The following is a 23,817-nucleotide window of genomic DNA, read 5'->3' as shown; positions in this document are numbered from 1 at the left end:
TGTGTTTAAATCTTTTCTAGGTAAACAAAACTTTTATTGAAAATAATATTTTGAGACTAACACCTTTGTCACCACAAGTGGTGCTGAAAGTCCTCTGCTGTCTGCTAGTTCTGCACGCGGTCTGGTCTCACATGCAATTCCCGGGTGTCCGTGGGGCCGTATGGAGTGCTGGGGCTGGCCGGTGGGACTGGGGAGAGGAGGGAGGCGTCAGCCCCTCTTCCAGTTGTCAGAAAGTGGTGGGGGTTGGAGATGGGATCTGACATGCACACAAGTGCAATGACTGTCAAGAGGCCAGGTCCATTGTTTAATTGGGTGGTTTGGTTTTTTTTGTTGAGTTGTATGAACTGTTTATATATTTTGGGTGTTAACCCCTTATCATATCCTTTGCAAATATTTTCTCCCATTCAGTAGGTTTTCTTTTGTTTTGTCGGTGGTGTCCTTAAAAAATGGACGGAAGAACTGAATAGACATTTTTCCAGAGAGGAAATGGGGATGGCCAACAGGTGCATGAAAAAATGTGGGACATCGCTAATCATCAGGGAAATGCAGGTCAAAACCACAGTGAGCTATCACCTCTCACCTGTCAGAATAGCTGTCATCAAAAAGAACACAACAAATGTTGGTGAGGTTGTGGAGGAGAGGGAGCCCTCCTACACGGTTGGTGGGAATGTAAATTGGTACAGCCCCTGTAGAAAACAGTATGGAGGTTTCTCAAAAAACTAAGAATAGGGCTTCCCTGGTGGCGCAGTGGTTAAGAATCCACCTGCCAGTGCAGGGAACATGGGTTCGATCGAGCCCCCCCGGGAAGATCCCACATGCCGTGGAGTAACTAAGCCCACGCACCATGACTACTGAGCCTGCGCTCTAGAGCGCACAAGCCACAACGGAAGCCCGTGCACCTAGAGGCTGTGCTCCACAACCAGAGAAGCCACTGCAGTGAGAAACCCGTGCACTGCAATGAAGAGTAGCCCCCACTTATCGCAGCTACAGAAAGCCCGCACGCAGCAACGAAGACCCAATGCAGCCAATAAGAAAACAAAAAACAAACTAAGAATAGAACTACCGTATGACCCAGCAATTCCTGGGTATATATCTGAAAAAAAAAAAAAAAGGCACTAATTCAAAAAGATACACGAACCCCGGTGTCCATAGCAGCAGCATTTACAGTTGCCAGGTTTCCATCAGCAGGTGAATGGATACAGAAGATGTGGGGTGTGTGTGTATGTGGAATATAGAAAAGTGGCGCGCATCAACTGGTTTGCAAGGCAGAACAAACACATGGACACCAAGTGGGGAAAGCGGAGGGAGGGGTGGTTTGGGTGGAATGAATCGGGAGATTGAGATGGCCATATATACATTGCTAATAAGAAAAAAAATATCAAGTTGTACGCTTTAAATATATGCAGTTTATTATATGTCAAAAATCAATATAACATAATAAATCTAACCAAAAATGTGGTATATGTATATACAATGGATTACTACTCAGCCATCAAGCAACGAATGAAATTTTGCCATTCATAGCACCACGGATGGACTTGGAGGGCATTGTGCTAAGTGAAAGAAGTCTGATAGAGGAAGACAAATGCTGTATTATATCACTTGTATGTGAAGGCTGAGACAAACTACTGAACATAGCAGAAAAGAAGCAGACGCACAGGTGTAGATAACAAACTAGTGATTACCAGTGGGGAGGGGGAGGGGCACTATAGGGGTAGGGGAATAAGAGGTAAAAAATGTTAGGTATAAAAGAAGCTACAAGGATATATTGTACAACATGAGGAATACAGCCAGCACTTTGTAATAGCTGTAAATGGAGTATAACCTTTAAAAATTGTGAATCACTATATTGTACATCTGTAACTTATATAATATTGTACATCAACTGTACTTCAGTTAAAACGGCAGAGGCCGAGTCTGGACTGCATGGTACTCTGTGGCGTTGGGCAGAACAGTTAAACCTGAGGCCTCAGTGCTTGCTTGGGCTGCACATATACTAAAATTGGAATGATACAGGGAAGATTAGCATGGCCCCTGTGTAGGGATGACACACAAATTCTTTCCACATTTTTTTAAAAAAAAGCAAAACCCCGAGGCCTGCAAGTGGCCTTGTGGCAGTCTTCTCCAGCACCTCCTGCTGTGCCTGTCCAGGGAAAAAGGTGAAGCTGGGCCGGGCATGTCTGTTTCTCTGTCCCAGCCTGCTCTCAGACCCCATCCTTCTGCACCAGGTTCTGTGGGTCTTTCTGTCTATATGGTGGCTTCCATCAGTTTGCACGCCCGCGTGAACTTCTTTTCAAGGAATTATAAGAAGTGCTGATGTTTACTTCAAATATTAACTAAGAATTGTGCAGGCAAATGATAAGGATTCCAGTTAATAGATGTTAATACATTCTGGATGCTTCTCTGCAGATTACTCTTGGAATTTCCTGGGTCCCCGGACCATCAGAACTGTAAGGGACCTTGGGCAGCATCCAGTCCAGCCCTCTTACTTTCCAGGTAGAGGACCCAAAGTCTAGAGACCCAGTGTCCTGCCAGGGCCACCAGGCTGCCTGGCGAGGGAACCACACCTGGAGGTCCCTCGTCTGAGGCTCCCTCTACTGTCCTAGAGGCCTTCGTGGGCCAGGCCCAGCCCCAGCCGCAGGTCATCTCTTGTTCCTTGTGTGCCTGCCGGCTGAGCGGCTGCCCTCACTAGGCCCGGTTAGTTGACGTCTGAGGGGCAGCCTGCCTGCGGGTGGCAGTGGGGTTTGGAGGGTTGTCCGAGAGCAAGAAGCACCCCCGGTGTGGAAGGACAGGAGTTGTGTTCAGGCCCTTGTTGCTGGAGCAGTGACTCCTCCGGGAGGGGGGAGACAGGACGTGGGGGAGACCTGGGCGTGGGAGGAGATGCAGAGCTGTCTGTGGTGGACGTGGCCCCTTCTTCCCTGCTGGCCAGAGGAGCAGACACGGGAGCACGGGCAGCCCGTGGGCACGGCCTGCTCAGTACCCACTGCGTCACGCCCTTTGCTGTAATGTTTCATTTCAAAAAGTAGGAAACCGCAGCTGGTTGATTTCTTTGTTAGAATTCATTTATGAAATTGGCAAGTCTGTTGAAGGAAAGAAGGGAGCGTTTTTTTATCATTTTAGCGTGTCGTCCTCCATGCCACCTCCTCCGGTCCCGTAGACGCATTGTTAGTGCCAGGACAGGACTTCTGCCCGTGACTTGCTTATCCATTTCATTAACTTCCTCACTTCTGCAGCCCTTCTTCCCTTCACTCCATCATGCCAGCTCCGGGATCCCTTATTAAAGGGTAATTAATCATGTGATACCTTGTTTTTTGCATCTGAGTTTTCGAGAGCTCTCCAGATTTTTATTGCCTAAAGTTCCATATGCCATAGACATAATCCCATCAGCTGTAAATTGCCTTCTGGAGGAGAAACTGACAAACAACTTTATAATTGCGTTTTTAGCCTTAATATCTGAGGGCCAAAAGCATGTTCAAGATTTATGGAGTTCCTGAATTTAAACTGTAAGCAATAAAATTTTCGTAAGGTGGGTCCCCATCTGCATCTATTATTACAAACCCCTTAAAGTTACTTTAGCATATGACATGTTAATAGTTTTTTTTCTTTTACTTTTTGACAAATTGTGTCTAAGAAAATTAGTTTGCTTGCATGGAAAATTATCTGTGTTTGCAAACTTGAACAGTTTTGCTGGTTAAGCAGTCTAGAGATGATAAACTTTTTGTCAGAGTATGACTTCAGTGCTGCATTAAGAAGAATCACGGCCCATGGGAGACGTCTGTTTTAAAGGACGCCCACTGCACTTCTGCCCAGGGTGTTAGGGGGATCATTTGAATTGACAGAACTAAAATATGTATAATCTTTAAAAAATCTACTTTCAGTTTATTTACCTGTTACAAGGAGCAGAGGTATAAATTAGAGAGAAATTGTCATCACTTTGTCCCGATTGTAAGCAGGGCTGGGCCCGCTGATCATTTCAGTGGATGGTTGCCCTCTTGGGGCAGTGGAGTCACAAGGTTATAGCTCGGGGAGGGGAAGAAACTCCCCTTTGTGCCCGCGTAATCAGTGCTGTTTTGACCCAAGTACATTCTTCTTATGTAGTAAAATATACACAACATAAAATTTACCATTTTAACCATTTTAAGTGTACAGTTACATGGCATTAAGTACATGTACATTGCTTTACATACAACCATCACCACTATCCAGCTCCAGAAGTGTGTTCTTGCCAGACTGCAGCTCTGTGCTCATTAAGCACTGCCTCAGCCAGCTCTGAGCCCGGAGCTGGTCCCCACCTTCCTGCCTCTGCCTCTGCCATCTTTGATACCCAGAGTTGCTGGGCTCCCCCAGGCCGAGAGACGCTTGTCTGGAGACCCAGTCCCCCACAGATGCTAAGAAGCTGCCTTGGCTTGGATGGCAGGTGGGCCTCAGGGCTTCCCCAGGCCTGTGGGGCAGGTAGTGCAGCCGCTCTCCATCGGGAGGGTGGGGGCTACAGAGCCAGAGCCGATAAGGTGGGGACGAACCTTGAAGAAATGCAAAGTTGTGTATAATTGTCGGGAGGTATTGCTAATGCAGACAGGACCCCAGCACACAGAAGCTGTCAGGCAGAGGGATGCTGAAGAAAGGCACCGTCTTAAGGTTGAAAGGATGCTGGGTTAACTCTGGAGCGTTCTGCATGTGGTCAGCTTGTCTTTGATGCCGCTGGACTTTTCCAGAAAGGATGAGGAAGGTTAGCAGGGAGGGTAGGGAAGACCGCAAACAGAGCCTGGGGTGGCGGGATGAGGAGGGACAGGCAGCGGCCAGCAGGGAGAGCAGTGGCCGGCGGGGACGGAGGGCCCTGTGTGCTGCTTCCGCTCCCTCTGGGGGCCCCATGCCTGGCAGTTCTAGGTAAATCTGAGCTGCTCTTGAATTCGTGATTTTCACCGTTTCAAGGGCCTTTCTTGCACACTGACTTTAAATCTAAATTTCTGAGGTGCTTTCACCTATAACGTTTTAACTCTTTCTGTCTTTAGTTCATGGACTCTTATTGGGTGCTGTGATCCAAAACATCAAAGGTGCACGAGGACGTCTTCAGGGGACACGTTTAACAGGCTTTAGAAAATGCCGTGAGCGTTAGAATGTAGCCTGAGCTTCCACTGCCTGCCTAGAAGCCCAGTCTGCTCCTCGCGGGAGAGCTTACCCGGCCTTCTGGAAGCTTCCGGTCAGCCCGCCCCAGCGGGGACCGTGCTCTGAATTACAAAGGCCTGGGTGGCTGCCTGTGCATTCCCCCCCAGCTTGGAGGAGGGGCCCTCTGTTGAAGTGGAAGGTTCCCGTCCTGCCTATGGGAAGAATTATTTTATGTCACGAGGAGACCCAAAGAACAACTTTTATCCCATTGTTGTGTCAAAAAAAAAATAGCTGTTTTAACAACCCTCATGATGGCCCAGTTTAGTTGGAGAGCAGTGGGAACAGATCAGCTTGGCAAGTGTCCTGTCTGGGGCTCCCCCTCCCCAGATCCTCTGGGAGAACTGGACGCCCCACGGCGAGAGGTGGGCTTGGCTGTGTGACTGCGTGGCCGTGGCTGCTGTGGCACTGTGAAGAGCGCGTGCCCCGGGCAGTCCTCTGCTCCAGGGCAGGTGCCCTGCAATGTGCCACACAGGCCTGCGCCCCCCGGGAGCGTGGACCAGGCCCAGCCACCTGCCTGCATCACGGATGCCGCAGCAGGTCAGATCTTGCTGTGGGGGCATCACATGGACCCCTGCACACCTAGCGTGTTGGGCTCAGTGGAGCCCCATGGGCCTAGGGAGGTTGCCCATCCTGTTACCGCACGGGAAGCGCCTGCAGAGGAGGGCTGGGCGCGGGGGCAGCACCGTTATTTCTGTGAGGGAAAGGGGGCTCGCACACCCAGGGGAGGGTGAGGTATATGAAGGGAAGTGACCATGTGGGCTCGTCCTTGTCAAAGCCTGCTGATACCTGTGTATCACTTCCAGGGAAATGTTCGGTGCTCCTTGAGCTAAGTTATGTGCTCACTCCTGTGAGCATGTGGGCACTTAGCTGTGCACGGTACGCCAGGGAGCGCGTCTCTACCTGCCTCAGGCAACTGGCTTCATTTCTGTGGCGGATTCTGTGTTGTGAGTGTATCTCCTGGTCACTGGGGGGGAGTGTGTACCCATTGTGTAAAGGCTGTCTTCAGGTTGGCAGGTTGGTCCTGGCACTGCGGGGCCACCGGATGAAGATGGGAGGCTGTCTCTTGACGTCCGTTGAGGGACTGCAGTACAGATGCCAAAGTCAAAATGCATGGGAGTAACATACACTCAAAAGTCCTTCCCAGAAGGCTATTCTTCATTTTTCCACACATATGTAATCTTTTAGTATTTTCTCCTAGCTTTTTCATTAATGTATGTAAAAATATTAAAAGCCCTTGTATATTACATCAAAAACTATGTCAGCTGCTCTGCTTTTTTCTATTTATTAAAACTTTTCAAGCAGTGAAAACATTTTACTTGTTAATGAGGGAAAGTGGGAAAATTAATGACATAGAGCTTGGATCCACCAAGATGTCTCCTCTTAACCACGCACAGCGGGCTCTCTCCCCGCTGCACGCACTTTAATTTCCGTGATAGGGTTCAGTAAGCAAATGCAAATAGATTTAATGATTTGCATCAGTAGATCATTTCTCAGTTTAATATCCGTTGATATTTTGGGTCAAGGACTCTTTCTTTGGGAGGCTGGTACAATTTCTAGAGCTAAAATTATTAATATTAGTAATAATACATTATGTTCAAGTGAATTGAGATAAATGTATCCTTTTCACAAAGTCAGATTTACACAATACTGCTGTGCGCTGTGGAGGAAGGAAACACTGCCTAGTGAAGCAGATGAACGGAGCAGGCCATCCTCCTGGTCGCCCAGTGCCTTGGCGCTGGTGACACTTGTCACGCCGGTGCTTCAGTGCCCTGCACTTGAGAGCAGTGACCGTCTTGTCTTATTGCCACACACCAGGTGAGCCTGTGGGCCCAGGGGGCACACAGTACATTTTTGTCAAATCAGTTCAACAAAGAAATGAAATGAGAACTCTGTTCACCCAGCACCCAATGCGCTTTCCTGTGTCAAGTCTGCGGTGGCCTGGTGCGAGATCGATGCAGAGACATGAGCCTGTCCTCAAGGAACTTGGTCTGTTAGGGGAGGCAGAAATGTTGGCAAGTAACCACCCAAGTGGCAGAGAGAACAACAGACTATACAGACGACACGAAAGAGGGACTGAGAAGCTCTGGAGTCAGAGCAGGAGGGAAGGTTTCATGGGAGGAGGCAGAGGAGCTCATTGTTGCCTGTCCCAAAGGCCACCTCCATGCCTGCCTCTCCGTAGAAAGGCTGAGTGCTAGGTGTGGGCTCGCCTGACCTCACTGCGGAGGGCCCGTGGGGGAGTCTGCTGCCCTTTGGGTTGCTCCTGGGAGAGACCTTCCCTCTCTAATAACAAGAGAAGTCTGAGGAAGACTCCCTCTGCTCCTGTCTTTGGACATAATTGTGTGAGATGTGATTCTGGGAGCTGGGGCAGCTGTTTTGTAACCATGAGGGGATGGAGCTGGAGCTGAAAGGCAGTTTGCTGCGAGAAGGAATGATGGGAAGAGCTGAATCCTTGGTGGGGCTGCCGACTTTCCTCAGAACACATGTGACCTGACATATGTCCACACCGCGTGTGCCACAGCAATAGCAGCCTGCAAGACGCTGAGCTTGGGATGTTTCCTCCGTGAAACTGAGGCTCCTGGTAGCGTACAAAGGAAATGAGAGTTGCTCGTAGTTCTAATACCTGGAAGTACGTTATTAACACTTTAGTATAGTTCCTTCTAGCTTTTTCATCCCTGTGTGTTTACACCGTTGTGTATTCTACTTTCTAAATTTAACCTTACATCGCAAGCATTTTTATTATGTTATTAAACTTTTCTAAAGAATGATTTTTTTTAAAGGTCCACGTCAGATCCTTTCTGAAGGCCCGTGCTGAGCGGCTGTGCCGTAATTGCAGCCCTTCCTGTCCTGGGGAGCATCCCGGCTGTTTGCTGCTACTGCAGGGCTGCTGTCCGTGTCCTCAGTGAGTGTGTTTGTTAAGCCGGGGGGCACGTTTCCTTAAGCTTTCTGACTTCTTTCCCTATGCCCTTTCTTTTCTGCACCGTCATTTCTGAAATTAAACGTGTTCATGTGACCCCCTTAAGGAATGTGGTTTAGTACGTTAGGATGAGAAAACAGTAGCTCTGACACTTCTGGCTCCTCAGTCCTTGCTCTTTGACCCCTGAACTCTAGACTCGGGTGCACTGACCTGCACTTCCTGGTGTGTTGCTGCACAGCCCAGATCTCAGATGGTGCCCGGTGGCGGGTGAGACCCGACTGCCTCTGGGGCTGGACTCCGGGGTTTTGAGTCCCAGCTCCACCCCTTTACGGATGGAGTGGGACAAGTCACTTCACTCCTCTGCGCCTCGTTTGCCCACGTGTCAGATGGGATCATGATGGTATCTGTCACACAGTATTTTTGCAGGATTAAACGAGCTGATCTATAGAAAGCTCTTAGATTAGTGCGCAACCCAGAGTGAGAGTGTCAGCTGCTGCTGTTGATGGCTGTGGTGACAACTGTCCTGCTGCTGCTGTTTCCTGAAATAGCCCCGAGGTGCTCACACCGCTGCCGCCTCCACCTGGAGGCTTCTCCCCGCCCCTCCTGTCTCCCGCCTCTAACACATTTCACAGCCCTCTCCATGCTCCAGGCGTGCTTCTGAAACCCTCCTCCAAGCTCCTCCAGCACTTGGAACCTACTCCGTGCGGGCCACCGTCACACGTTGTTATGATGACCTCCTTCGGTGGCTGTGTCTTCTCATCTCTGAGTTCCCAGAGGGCAGGACCGTGCCTGTCTTGCTTCCTAACTCTGCTACCCTTCGTGCCTGGCACAGGAGGCCCTGCAAGCATCTTTTTAAAAGATGGAACAAGTGAAGGGTCGGGGATTGGAGTATCAGAGCTCTTCATGAAGAACGATGTGGTTATAGAGGTCGGAGGTAAAAACAGCGTGGTGTTCAGGGGTGTATTTCAGCCGGTTGCCAGGATCTGGCATGCTGTTTCCTCGGGGCTGTACCCCTCTGAGATCCTCTAGAGCAAGTGGGGACCATGCCTGGGGTCAGGGAAGCCCACATGGTTAGCCGCACCTTCTTGAAGTGGGGCAGCCTCCGGAGAGTCCTGGATGGGCCCTTCTGCCTGAGCTTCCTCTTCAGAAGCGATAAGCAACTGTTAAACAGTGGTTTCCAAGTAGCCTTTTATTCTCCTAAGCATTCTCTTAGAAAGAGTCCACGTTTTTGTGACTCTCTTGCCTTGGACTGTGAGGGGTTGGCAGGGTTTTGTCACTTTCTGTGCTTACCTGCTGCGGTGTCATCTTGTGAGTTGAGACCAAGCAGCATTTTACTCAGTTATTTTAGTGTCAGCCCCGTTGGTCTCGGTGAGAGAGCTTGTCATGGGCTGGGCTGAACTGTGTCCCCCCAAATTGATATTTTGAGGTCCTAACTCCTGGTACCTCAGGATGTGACTGTATTTGGACATAGGGCCTTTATTTTTTTTAATAAAATTTTTATTGAGGTATAGCTGCTTTATAATGCTGTGTTAATTTTTGCTATATAGCAAAGTGATTCAATTATACATTTATATACATTCTTTTTCATGATGGTGTATCATAAGATATTGAATATAGTTCTGTGTGCTATACGGTAGGACCTTGTTTATCCATCCTGTATGTAATAGCTTCTATCTGTTAACCCCAGCCTCCCACTCCATCCCTTTCCCCATCCCCTCCCCCTCCCCCTTGGCAACCACGTCTGTTCTCTAGGACATAGGGCCTTTAAAGAGGTACTTAGGGTGGACCCTGATCCGATAGAACTGGTGTCCTTATAAGAAGGGGAGATTAGGACACAGAGAAAAGACTATGGGAGGACATGATGAAAAGGTGACCATCTGTAAGCCAAGGACAGAGGCCTCAGGAGGAGCCAGCCCTGCGACCTTAATCTCAGACTTCTGTCTCCAGAATGTATGGTAGCACCCGGTTTGTGGTTCCTGGTGATGGCAGCCCTGGCAGGCTGGCGCAGTGCTTCTGCGTGAGTGCGGTGTTGTCGTGGAGCTGGCTGCCTTTCTCGCGCTGGGGGTATGCTGCTCGTGGAGGTCAGTTACGTTCCTGAGTGTCACCGTTGTGAGCAGAGCCGTGGTGGGTGAGGTGGGGCTTCGGGACACAAGGAGGTACAGGAGAGTGATTCAGATAGCGTTACATGTAGTAGAAAAGCAAGGTTCAAGAGGGCATCGTTTTGTTTTTTTTAAATGGAGACTTTTTTTAAGAGGAGCAATATGGAGAGGAAGGTACAGAAGTTTCCCGCATACCTTCTGCTCCACACACGCACAGCCCCCCCCCCCCGTTACCAGCATCCCCCACCACAGCGGCACATTCGTCTCAGTAGTGAACCCACCTTGCACACTGTGGCCACCTGAAGCCCGTCGTGTGAGTCATGATTACCTCTTGGTGAAGGCATCCCCTTCTTAAGCGGAGCAGAATCAGCAGTGGTGAAGAGCTATCTGCAGCGAGCAGCGTCTGTGCTGGCTGGCCCTCCCTCAGGTCCTGTGGACTGGACCTGGAGAGGCTGTGAACCGGCCCTTCCTTGGCATTTTCCGGTCTCCAGCTTCTGCAGAACACTCGAATGCTTGCGCTCCCTTTTTATAGACTGTTTTTCCAAGGGCGTGGTGTCCTCTTGTCTCTGTTTTCCCGCTCTGTCTCACCTGTGCCTATTAATCCGTGCTCCCTAGAATGAGGAGAGAGCAATAGATTATTTTTCATTATCCAAATACAGTAGCAACTTACACGATATCTTTCTCCAGGTTCATTATCGAATGAGAAAATCTGCTCTAATGAACAAGCCAGTAGAAACTATTTCAGACGTGCCATCAGACGGAGAATGCAACCTTTGTGTCTTCACTGTTCTCCCAGAAGTGCCTTGTCTTCCAGCTCCTTGTTTAAACTTCTGAGGCTTTTTTGTTGACATCTTTCCACCTTTTCCTAAGGGTTTAGCCCATCTTGAATCTTTGTGTGCCTGGGGTCACTACCAGCTTGGCTTGAATTTTGTTAGTATCTTTGGGATTTTTTTTCACATATTTTGATATTTGTTTATGTTGCCATGTATGTTTCTTCCCTGGTAGAAATAAATTGTAATTTGCCTCTGAGACTGCTCTATGACCTTGAGAGCTGCACACAAATGAACTCAATAATGAATTCACTAAATGTTAAATAATTAGGTAATTGGTGTTTAAATGATATAGATTATGCAGACTCCTTTGAATTTTTATATTGGTATTTACGAAGTATTGTAGTGATAATTGGTGAAGTTGGTTACAGTTTTTTAAATAGAATAGGAACTCATTATTTTTCCCAGTTACAATGAGATAGGGGCCCTTGTAGAATCTGTCTACAACATGTTTTCAGGAGTGAATTACTGGATTTGGAAAGTGAGGGATGCCTGGATTTGTTGTTCTCAATATCTTTTTAGTAGAACTGAACTAAACTATACATATTCATTGTATGTCAGAATGTTAGTCTACAAATACAGAACTGCGTTTGGAGGTAGATTGGTGTGGTCATAGTCATCCAATATGAAATAAAGGATGTGTCTTACGGTTGTGCTTCCCCTCATTCTGGAAGGGGTTCTTGACCTCCCTGTGTACAGACTCCAGAAAGAGGCTCCGCACTTCCTCTGTGTGAGCAGGGAGGCAGCCTGGGCCTTCACATGCCTGCCCAGGATCAGGCCGCATGCAGCAGCCGTGTCCTCAGGACACGGCCTTGGGAGTCTGTAAAATTGAAAGCTTATCCAGTGTTGGTAAATGGCCAAATAGAAATGTACGATGCCTTGGCTAACAGGCTGTGATGACATTGAAGGGTGGTCTTTTCTAAGAATCCTTATTGAAATACTGCCCATTTGGGGTAAATGTAATAGTACAGTGAGCCCTGAGCTTAGGGGAAACGTTATAGAATGCAAATAGGAAGGTTTGTAGGTATTTTTCCTCCATGAATTTGTTATCCTTGTGGGCGTGAAGACATCCGTATTTTATGGCCTTTCCCCAGGGTTTTTGTGTCTTAGGAGGTGTGAAGAGTGTGCCCTGGACCCCCCGTTGGCTTCCTCTGGCTTCCTGGTGTCCTAGACCCCACTGCCTGGTGGGGGAAGTGTCCTTTTCGCCTGGGTCCACCCGTTTCCCTTCTTTACGTGGACGCTGTGGCGTTCCCTTTCCTTGGAGCTCCTTTCTGAGATGGGAAATTGTGTCACAGCTCTGTTGTATTCCTGGGAGCTTGCCCGTGAAAACCTCTGGAGGCTTTCTTGTGATTGCCACCCTGCACCGTTCCCGGGGAGAGGCACTCCCTGTGCCTCCGCTTTGCATCTGGTTTCATAGTCTTCATTTTTGTTCTTTCATGAAAATATAGTTGATTTGGAGTCTTTCCTAAAGTGTGTCAGATCATTTTTGCCGCTCCTCTCTTTCCTTCACCTTTCCCTCATTTTCCATTTCGACCTCGGTTACCCTTCTCATGCACTCTCACGCGTGATGCGGGTCTGTCTGTTCTGCTCTGGGGGTAGCCTTGATCTCATTCCGCTCCCATAATGGTGGCCTTAGCAGTTATCATATTTGGCATTTGGGATTCAAATAAGCAGTGTTTAGTCTCCTAGGGTTTTTCATTCAGCCGTGGGGAGATATCCTGGTTCTAGGATACTTGCCTTTATCGGGGCACAGTTTCTACATTGGAACAAGGCACTGGGCCCATGCGCAGGCATCTCTTTTTTACTCGTAGGCATTTGTATTACCTTATTTGTTTACCTAGATCTTTAACCTTGTTAGGTGAGTGACTTCCTGATAACAAGGATCATGCAAGTAGTGTGGCACATGTAGTAGACTTAGACTACACATTTACCTGTATATACTGTATTTTCAGTATTTATTCAGAATGACTTTTCTCAAATATTAATAAGAATTAATAATTGAATGTACTTTTGCCTTCTTACTTCTCCCTGGGATCCCATAAGATCTTTGAAGCTAAAACTAGTTTGGGCCCTTAAGGGGTTTATAGAAATTAGGTATGTCTGAGTATGGAAATGTCTGGCATGGTGAAAAAATTGAGTCCTTAAGTAATTTGCTATTCCCAGTGATAATTAGAAAAAATCGCTGTTCTAGCTCCATTTCCCAATCTTTTTTTTTTTTTTCTTTTTTTAACTGTTTTCAGGGGGAGTTCTTGAGGTATTAGCAGCTAATTTTTTCATGTGACCCCGCTGTAAGGGAAGTGGCTTTGGCGCATCGTGTTGCCCAGACAGGTTGTTGAATGGTCACTTCTGAGAGATGAACGTGGGTTTTAGAGTACGTGGTGCCGTGTATCATCTTAGTCATCAGGAATCTTTCAGAAAACCAAATAAGAGTAAATTCTTTTAAATTTATGATTGAAATTAGCAATTTTATTGGGTCCTTTAAAAAAACCCTACAAACTTTTAAAGTCTTTCTCAAAATATACATCTTTGTTCTCAAACGAGGTCTGCAGACTGCCCTTAATATGTCTTTGGAAAGGACACAGAACGTTCTGCAGACCCTCACGCTGTGGAAGTAGACAGATGCGGCGGCTGGTCCTCGGCCAGTACGCGTGGAAGGCTGATGTGCGCGGAGATTTACTGTGCATCTCCATGGCCATCATTCCCCTAAGTATTAATTTTAACTCCACTAATAAGAAACTGAACAAAAGTGGAATTATGAGTTCAGTAGTATTCTATGAAAGGTCAGTTGTTAAAAAGGCAGAGTCTGACATTCTGTGAAAAAGGTGCCTTCATTAATCATCCTGATAGGAGAACACGGGCGTTCTTGACCAGCACCAGTGAACCTTGCAGCGGGCACTTCCAGGGCCTGATGTGCATGTCTTTTTGTAAAAACAAGAGCTGCTTAAATACATGTTGAGATAATTTAAGGAATTTATCTTTGAAATTTGAAGATGTGTGTGTAATATAGAAAATCTTATGAAATATGCTTTACTGTTCTGAAAAAGGAAAACACCTGTAAATTTCCTAGTCATATTATGATGGAAAGCATGTCATGGATACAGCTGGCTGTGTCACACAGACCTGTGCTGGGTCGCAGGGTAGCAGTGCGTTTCCCAGCGGGCAAATGGGCGTCTCCTGAACGTGTCATCTACAGACACGGATGAGCTTTCTTTAGTCTCTTCTGTGGTCTGTGTTAATGGCTAAACTTCTTATACGTTTTGACCCTTTTCCGCAAAACCAATTGTAGGCTGCTTTCTGACTCTCATTCTTTTTCTGTTCATTATTGTGGCAGAGTGCCTACTCTGTGCACAGAACTTAGACACATCACATTAAATTACCTGAGGTTTTCTGTGTCCTGCCAGTTTGGTGTTAAAGTTCAATACAAATATAAATCATTAAGCAGTTAACTGATGACATTCATCCGTTGACCATCTTTTATTGTAGCCTGTTGACAGATTTTTTCCTTCATCCATTAAAGCACAATGTTGTTGGCGCTAAAATCTCTTCTAGATTCTCTTTGTGTTGCTGCTACTGAATTTCACGGAGAGCATCTAAATATGAGACTAACCCAGAGTACTCAGGCAGTATTTCTTCCCAGAAACAGGTATTTTCAGACAGTTTTAAAAGCTGATTTCTGTAAATAGAGTGTTTTTCTTCCCGTTTGTGCCATCAGGCTGCGCTGTGTCAGAAGGGAAGTGGCGGGACCCGGCTGTCATTGTCTCCTTAGCACAGGAGGGGCCTTCTGCCAAGGGAGGAGGGCGGGAAAGGTGTCCTTTAAACACCTTTGTCCAGTCAGTGACTTCGTGTTTCTAAAGATTTCTGGGGGGTGTCTCTGCTTTCCTCAGACGGTGATTCTCCTATTAAGTTCGTTGTATCTCACGTTCCTTACTATGTGATGAAGTCCTCTTTTGCTGTGGAAGAGAGGGGAGAGGCCCAGCTTCACGATGGGGACAGTCCCAGGCATAGGACATCTTCGGGATTCTCTCTCTCAGGGCAGACAGCGGAGGTGGGTGAGATAGTGAGAAGGTGGGGAGGTGGCCTCAGCACAGCTGGTTATGTTGACCTTGGCTTTGCTATGCCCGGCAGGACCCACGCTGCTGCATGAGATCCCACATGAGGGGTGCAGAAGCTGCTCGTACAGCATCTGTTGTGTGCCAGCCCTAGCACCCTGCCCCTCAGTAGCGTCACACGGGCTTCTGCAGGTACAGGAGCACAAGCTCACATACCTTAAGCAGTTTGCCAGATGTCACACCTTGCCACTCTCACAGTTTTATAAGTATGGGTGTTAAGATGGTATCTTGTCTGTTGTCTGATGGCAGAAGTCCCATTTCCTGTGGGGACGTGGAATCTACTCTGAAGCATGGAATTATGTACAGGGAAGGTTTACTTCAGTTCTATCAAAACGACGTGTATTAGCCTCTACAAATAGCGTAAACTGCTGCGTCTGCAGTGTTACCATCCTGTATCCTTATTGTCATAATTTTTGCTTAATGGCTGTTTGTGCTACATTGACCAGGTCCATGGGTTGCTTAACATAAATGATTACATTTGCTTATGATTAAAAACTTCCTCCGTTAGAGGTGCAGCACCGGGAGTTGTAAATGATTCGTTGTTGGAGCGTTATACTTCGTCAGCCACGCCGTCAACTCCGCGTCGTCAACTAGGAGTTGTCTGAGAGTTAGGGGCGCTTGTAACGAGCTGTGTAATAGGGACCCTCCAACAAAATAAGGAGAGGCCAGGGCTGCTCAGAGCCGCCGAGCAGGCAGCTGACAGGCCAGCAGGCACGTGGGGGCTGCGCTGGCCGCGGGCCGAGGCGCACGCGCCCTCACTGGGAATGGCAGGCGTGGATGAAGTATTTTATTACTGGAGCAAGACTTGTAGTAAAACATTATATACCATTCATGACCAAAATCCTTCAAAACGCTCTGCCACCATTCCCCTCTGAACCCTGTTGCTTAAGTCCTGAGCATCTCAGGCGTCTCTTGATATAGCATTAAAAGAAAATCAGCGTGGCGCTGGCAGTGCTTTTTGGGAACGCCACTCGTGCCCCTCCACTCCTGCCCTCCACTCCGGCGCCGCTCACCCGCACTCATCTTTGGCTTCGGTGTGTGGTGACGATGGGACACAGCCCCGATGTCCTGTGTACAGTCACGTGTGACGACGCGGTTTATTATGAGAAGGCACGGAGCAAAGAGACGGAACTTCCTGGAGTAACTACATTAAATGTGATGGGCGTTTTTGTGACAGACGTAAAATTCTTAATCTTGAAAGCAGTTGCTTCGTGGGTCAGGCAGCTGGGTGTTAGCTTTTCTGAACGCGGTAGCAGAAGCTCTGTTTTCCTGTTATGGTGGGCCTTGGTCTGCTTTGTGAACCCTACTTGGTGACCGAGACTCTGGCCGGGGGGAAGCAGGGACGGTGAACCTGGCGTCTCAGGAGACAGGCCGAGCCAGTCCTGGCTGCGGCTCACTAGCTGTGTGACCCCGAGGGAGCTTACGACCTCTTCTGGGTCACCTTGTGAAAAGCAAGTTAACATCAGTCTCACGATGTTTTGGGAGGGACAAAAACACAAATACACTCAGTTAAAACCATGCTTGATATATAAAGGTCCTCAGTCATTTGTCCTTCAAAAACTTGAGTGTCCGTGGTAGTGTGCGGGCCCCAGGCGCTGGGACACACAGTGTAATGCAGTCCTTTGGTTTCTAGTGCGGTCAGGATGTGGGGCCCGCCTTGCATGGCTTGCAGTGTCCTTCACTGGCCCTGGGGCTGGAGGAAGAGCCTGTTAGTGTCCGGAGGCCGAGGCTCTGTGGTTCCCTGGAGGTCCTGGCACTCCCTGGGTTCCACTCGCCATCCCCTGCACCCGCACACTCTGTAGAATTTAATCTCGTGCGTGTGTTTAAAAATTCTTTACTGTTGTAAGAAACCAAAGGCTTTGCTGTGGAAATTAAATTTTTTAAAAAGTGCAAGAAGTGGATGCTGTGAGATTGTACAGAGTTCCTCTTGTCAGGTCTTTACCCTCCTGCTCACAGGCAAGGTCAGATGGCGGGTCATGCTGGTTGATGAGGGTAGTTCTGTCATTCCTGGATTGCTAATTTTTGGAGCACTGCAATACAATTAAATATACTTAACCTCACAATTACCCTGAACATGATTGAATATTTGATTCACAAGCCCCTTCTGGTTCTTACAGGGCCTCAGTTTGATCGTTATGAGAATGAATCATCCTTGTGCTGATGGGAATGGACTGTTTCAATGGTTTAAATGTCCAGTAATTGAGAACTTTCCCCTCTACTCTGTGCACAGTGTGTCCAGAGCAGAAGGTGAAATCTTGACCCTTTGTCTGTCTTTGCTGTCTGTCACCATCGGTGTTTGAAAAGGGCCAGAAGCAGTGAGATGGTGGGCTGGGCGGAGTTGAGCCTCGCTGGCCGTGCTGAGTGGGCCGAGGGTGGACCTTGGGGCACGTCCCTGCGGTAAACAAAGTGGGAGCCTTGGCTCCCCCTGGTCCGTCTCTTCCTCCTCCCTGTGCGTTTTCTCTGTGACCTCCTCTTCTCTGTCCGCTCCTCCTCCTCACGCCTCCTTCACCCGGTTCTCCTCCTGCACTGTGGTCTCCGCGTCACTCTCCTCACTGTTGCCGTCCTGAGTCTGGGACGCCTGCCTTGCTGCCCTGATTGGCCCCCTGCAGCCTCCCCTGTGGCCCCTCCCCGAGGGGTCTCTTCCTCAGGTGCAGAGCTGGGGACTGTCCCATGATGGGCTTTCCCTCATCCGAAGGCTGCCCCTTCTTTCCCCAGTAGAGGAAAGCTTCCATTGGGGGAAAAAAGAGGAAGGATCCTTTATGAAACGACATGTAACATTCTGCCCCGTTATGAAGATAAAGAGCAGCTCCTGGACCAGGGCCGGCTATGAAAGTGCTGGGCGGGGCAGGTAGGAGCCTGGCTCAGTGCCTCTGCGGTTCTGTTGGGCCCAGTGTGGAAACGGAACCATGCAGAGCAGCAGAGTGGCTGAGAGCCCTTCATACAGTGTGGAGTCATCTCCTCGTGTGTGGAATTTAAAGAATTATAGGTACCTTGAGCTCCTGACAGGTAAAAGACAGTAAAAAAAAAAAGCAGTGAAAGACACAATCTACCCTCTGAACTGATCTACAAGGCCATGAAAGCATCACTTTGAATAATATGTGGTAGATGTGTTAGAAAAATGTAATACTGGTGCGTGGACCTCGCAGCCCCTCTGATCAGTGTTATAATATATCTTGTTGAATGATGAATATGCTGCTGTATGTTTCCACTGTTCATGTCATATGGCTGAAAGAAAAATATATTGAAAATAAATGTAAAATATTGAAATTTAGAAGTTGTTATGCCTAACTATAATTTCTCGTCTTGCATATGGCAGACATATTCCTAATTACCATGTGTAACGTGCACCTGTGTCAGGTGCCACGTGTGACGTGTAACATAAATTCCTACCTGGTGAGCCTGTTGTACTTCTGTCACAGCCCTGAGAACATCTGAGCGCGTGAGGAGCGTGAACCCTGTGTGTGCCTGTCTCCCGGGGAACTGGGGTTCTGATGTGAGACCCTAAGATGCTTTGACGACTGAGGTTCGCCTTGAGGTGCAGAGGATTGATGTGTCCCCATGCAGAAGGCCCCGGGTCCCTGGAATACCTGGTGCTCTTTTGCCAGATTTGGGCCCTAGTGCATTGAGGTTGGGGGGCCCTGTCTGGGAGGGGCCCTGATCTGTGCCTCAGGTGGCCTAGACCACGGTCTGAGATCTGTGGCAGGTGACATTTCACAGACCCTCTTGGGGCCCAGCTCTGCTCGCTCTCCAGCTTCTCCTGCTGTCAGGCTGCCTATCAGGTCCGCTCTCCAGGGCTGGGGGCGGGGGCCGGGGGGTGAGAGCACAGGCCCTGCTTTGCTCTGCCTGCCTGCAGAGGTATGGGGAGCGCTTGCGAGCCCCTGCCTCCTGCTGGGGTGACCGGTGCTGGGAACAGGAGGGAAGGGAAAGGCCTGTTGGCTGAATGGTGCAGCTCTGATTCTTTATCCCCAAAGCTTAAAGGGTAAACACACTACGGCTGTCCCTCTGGTTCTTGGATTACCCACCAGACTGCCGTTCTGACTGGCCGCAGCGGTGGGAGCGCCTGGCCCTGATGCCTTGGGACCCTCTTCTCCTCCTGGCTTCCTTTGCCCTTGGTCTCAGGGGCTGTCGCCCTCTGGTAGCGGTCTCCCTCTTTTGGCCCCTCCCCCTCTCTTTGGCCCCAGATGGCGCTCGTCTGGAGCAGCCCTGTCCGTGCCCCTGGCCCAGGGACTGGGGCAGATGTCCCATGAGGGCCACAGTCTTCCTTCCCTCTCCTGTTCTCATACCACTTTGCAGGGTGCTGTCGCCTCACCTCTGTGTTGGGGCCACCAGGAGGACTTGTGGGACTCAGCATGGGGTCATACCCATGGCTGTGATTTACTACGGGGAGAGGACACAGAGCTCCCCCAAAGCAACCAAACAAACAAAAAACAAGGGAAAAGGCGCGAGGGCCAGGCCTGGTGGAAGTGGGCCTAGGCTTCCAAGAGTCCTCTCCTATCGGAGTCGCATGGGACAGTGGCTTCCTCCAGCCGCAAGCTGTGGCAACGTGTGTGTGCCCTTGTCTACCGGGGAAGCTCTGTAGCGGCTCACCACCCAGGGTTTTTAATGGGGGCTGGTCACATCGGCACCCTCTGCATAGCTCTTACCCAAATTCCAGACTCCCAGGAGGCCAGCGGTGTTCAAGAGGCTTGTGTATGCCATGTGAGAAACCACGTGGTTTGTTTGAAGAGTTCGGGCCACCGGGAGGCAGTCTGTTCAGGGAATGGTGGGCACCCTCCCCAAGTCCAAGGGCCCCAATGCCAGCCAAGGGCTGCCAGCCCTGCAAGCAGACCTCTCTAAGGAGAGCAGTTTGGGACCTGCTGTGTCTGTTGTCACCAAGAGGCAGAACGGTTAATCCACCCCTGGGGTCTCGGCTGGCCTGTGGAGTTCAAGCCCGGGCTTCAGGGCGCTGTACATCTTCTGCTTGAAGCCTCTTGGAGTCCTGAGGCTGCCGGGGAAGGGGCCGTGCCGGCTCCCGCGGCGCCAGCTTGGTGGGGACGGCGGCCCAGCAGCCCCGCCCCCGGGGTGGGAGGGAGGGAGGGTCCTCCTGGTGGGGCTGCCCTCCGCAGGGGATTTGCCAGCGTCCTGCCTCCGTGCGCGTGACCCCAGGCGAGACCATCAGAACCACTCAGCGCGACTCGCCGGCTGGCAGGAACCGGAGCGGACAGTTGTGGTGTTGGGGTGGTGGCTACGCAGCGGTTGCTGGCGGGTGTGGCGCTGCCACACCCCATCCCAGCGTCTGCTTGCCCAGGAGCTGCAGTTTGAGTCCCGCTCGGTTCTTCCCTCGGTCTCTAAGTGCTCTTGTGTCCACATCCGTCTCTCCAGTCATCCCCTGGTCCTGGCTCGCACGTGTCGTCTTGCCTGGCTTTGGCCGTTCTCACGTCTCATCATGGCCACCACGCGTCCCCTCTGCCGGCGCCCTGCTCTCCTCTGTATCTTCACTCATTCGTCACTTCCACCGCCGCGCTTTGGCTTACCCAGTTCCCCTTCTCAAATGCTTTCCTGTCTCCTCTCTGCCTCTTGGAATACCTAATACCTTGAAGGACCACCAGGAAGCCCCACTAGTGATCGGTATTCCACAGTAGGGGCCCCCCAGGGTCCTCCGCTCACACTTGTGACTGTCTGTGGCTGCTTACCTGATGCTTACACTCAGGTTTCGGAAGAGCTGGCAGTGCTGTCTCCTGGCCGGAGGAATCCTACAAGGGCACGGACCACGCCCCCTTCTCCCCTTGAAGCCCCAAGTTGCTGACAGGATAGTGTGCTCCCAGGAGGTACCTCATCTTGCATGTAACATAAGTGTGCCCTGACTCTGCACTCAGGCCTCACTTTGAGACAGTGTGCAGGGATGGCAGAGAGGAGCTCCTGCGCCGTTGCTCATACCCACGCATGGAGGCACATTTGACACCATCATAGATTTGAGGATATACGGCATGAAAATTCCATTTTTTCCCTGTATGTTCTCTCGCTCTTATGAAACAGGCTACTTAGCCACTATGTGGGTCAACCCAGTGTTGGGGTGGGGGGGCGCTGGCCTCCCAGTGCACAGCACAGCTGTGCCTGCCTGTGCCGGGTGGGTGGCTGGGGCGCTCTGGGGCCTGGATGCCCAACACCAGGACAGACGTCCCTGCACGTGGCTGCAGCAGGGCTCTCGTGTTCAGGGGGCGGCTAGGCCGAGTGCCGAGTTGAGTCCTCCGTCATCGTTGGTGATCAGTACCAGGGACGTGCCACCCCCTCGTGCCTGGCAGGCGAGTGCAACTGTTACACATGGTGCCGGTCGCTTTCGCTTCGCCCAGGCTTCTGTCAGGAACCCTTGGCTCAGTGTGGCAGTACATGCTTTTGGGTGTTTTGGTTTTAGAAACCTGGAAAAGGGATGAGCAGAGCTGACTCTGTTTTCCTTATTCATCAGACGCAAATGCCTTTCTTTGAGCTTCAGCCTCCTATGACCTGTGGCCCCCACTGTCACCCTCCACCCCTTGTCTACCCGGTGTGTGTTGGGTGTGCAGGCTTGTCGCCTCCACATGTCACAGCCATCTGCTGAAGGGACATTGTTGCCCCTGGAAGAGTGACTGCTCCAAGCCATCTGCCCACCCCAACCCTGTGTCCCCGTTCTGGGTCCCTGGGGGAGGGCTCTCTAGACAACTAACTAATGGCTTTGTTCACCCAGGCACCTGCCTGCTAGTGGGCAGTGGTGGCTTGGCAAGTGCCATCGAGGGCCCTAAAACTGTGAGAGCGCTCCAAGAGGGCACCATGTCCTGAAGAAGCTTCAGGAACTGGGGAGAGTGTGGGGTTTAGGGTTCCTTGGTAGTGGATTAGAAATCCTATACACAGTCCAAAGGCAGGGAAGTGGCAACCTTATTCAAGGGAAAAAAAATCTACTGGAGTCTAGATACAGTATCTTAGTAGTAATAAAAGCACTAGTGCAGATTTACTGGTGTAGGAGTTTTAACTGTAATACTGTGGAATGGTAGGTTATTTTGTGTTCAAGAGCTACATTTATCACAAAAATGATGATATACAAATCACTTCCATATCACAAAATGTTCTTGGTCAAAATTGGCTTCAGGCAAGTGATATCTTCGAGTAAACAGTATATGAAGACCATATCTTAAAATGATAGATCACCTAATTTTGTTCTGACAGAGGTTTTTGCCGCAACAAACATCTGTCATTGAAATACCAATTCAGAGATATGGAAGCCAAATTGTAGAGGTTTTCTCGGATTTGTCACTCCTAACTTAAGAATGCTACTGTTCCACATTGTAGCTTTTCTAAGATATTAAGCAATGTTGCACTTCAAGGCATACTGAAACAAAATAAACGGTTTAGAGAAATAGACTCCTGCTTTAAATACAAACCAACCATTTAAAAGTACAGAAGTCAGGAGTGGGCTGAGAAGCACTGGCTATTGTTATGTGCAGACATCACCTTAAGCTTGCTTTAGTTTTAAATTTCGAACCCGAGAGATGAAACTTGGCATTGTGTCCTCTGGGTTTCTTGAGTTCACTTAGGGGTTTTTTTGTTTTCTGTTTTTAAGAACTATGATTATAATGTTCTTTCTACAATTTGAAGTACCATTTTAGTGCTGTCCTGACAGGGAGTAGGTTTACACATCAGAACAGTAGTGGTGTCCTGGGGCTTTGGGGCTCCTTTTTCTTGGCATTCCTGCTTGTTAGGAGGTCTCACTCAGGGACCCCTGTACAGGACAAATGTCCTGGGATTTGAGGACTCAGGGCCCTGCATGGGGACAGATGTCCTGGGATTCGAGGGGCAGGGAAGAATCCGACATCTACAAAGAATGCAACAAAGAACTTCTACTGTGCTCTGCTCTAAGTTTAAAAAAAAATTTTGATCTTAGTCTAAAACTTGATTATATGATAGTTTAAAAAAAAACTGAAGCTTTTGAGATGCTTAAAGACATTATAGAAATTTGCATTGGTGGCCAATTCTTACAGACTTAAAAAAACAAAAAAACAAAAAAAAACCCCGTAAAGTCTCTTTTAAAGCCCACTGTGACCACGAGCCCCTGGGGGGTGATTTCATGGAACGGCCTCACTGGATGAGGCCCCGCCCCATGGGTCTGGAGGGGATGGGGTTTCTGGAGTGAGGAGAGGGGCTGGCCCCCTGGCTCTCCCACCCACCTCTGCTGGCTCTCCATCCTGCCTCCTGACTGAGGCCACCAAGTGTGCTTTCCCATTTCCTCCCTTCAAAGAACTCCCTTCTCCTTTCTAGAGCTGCAGCAGCCCCACCCAGTCCTCTTCATATTATGTTGATCCCATTAGATTCCTGGAATCCAGGTTTTCAGTATGTTCCCCCATTTCTTGCATTAGAAAATATCATCAATGTTTTATAGGTCCATTTTTCACTTAGCTTTGTGTTGCATTGTTATGGTGCGAGACAGGCCTTGGTGATGTCTTCTAGTGTGTTCAGCTCACGAGGTGAGATCGGAGCATCAGAGTTGGGCTGCTAGGCCCAGGTCCAGCTCTGGCAGGTTACACTCTGCTTGCTTTGCAGGGTTCAGATGCGGTGACATCTACAAACACCTGGTCCGGGACCCAAGAGCAGTAACAGTGGCGGTTGCCGTGGTGGTGTGTGTGGGGGGCGGGTGGTAGCGATGGTGGTGGCCCTCTGCCTAGTTGGTGTTAGGCTGTGGATGACTCAGGAAGAAC

The 23,817-nt window shown here is 49.4% G+C and overlaps 1 protein-coding gene and 1 pseudogene across 7 annotated transcripts in view; both read left to right on the top strand.

Annotated features, from left to right (window-relative positions):
• MGMT (O-6-methylguanine-DNA methyltransferase) overlaps window positions 1-23,817 on the top strand; it is a 268,984-nt gene that overhangs the window by 68,514 nt on the left and 176,653 nt on the right. The gene's annotated exons all lie outside the window — the stretch shown is intronic.
• Window positions 1,973-2,072, top strand: LOC130854673 (U6 spliceosomal RNA; annotated as a pseudogene).

The sequence above is a fragment of the Hippopotamus amphibius genome, chromosome 5, assembly GCF_030028045.1.
Source record: "Hippopotamus amphibius kiboko isolate mHipAmp2 chromosome 5, mHipAmp2.hap2, whole genome shotgun sequence".
NCBI lineage: Eukaryota > Metazoa > Chordata > Mammalia > Artiodactyla > Hippopotamidae > Hippopotamus > Hippopotamus amphibius.
Note: the sequence above shows the minus strand (reverse complement) of the source record. Positions and strands in the feature narration are given on the sequence as shown.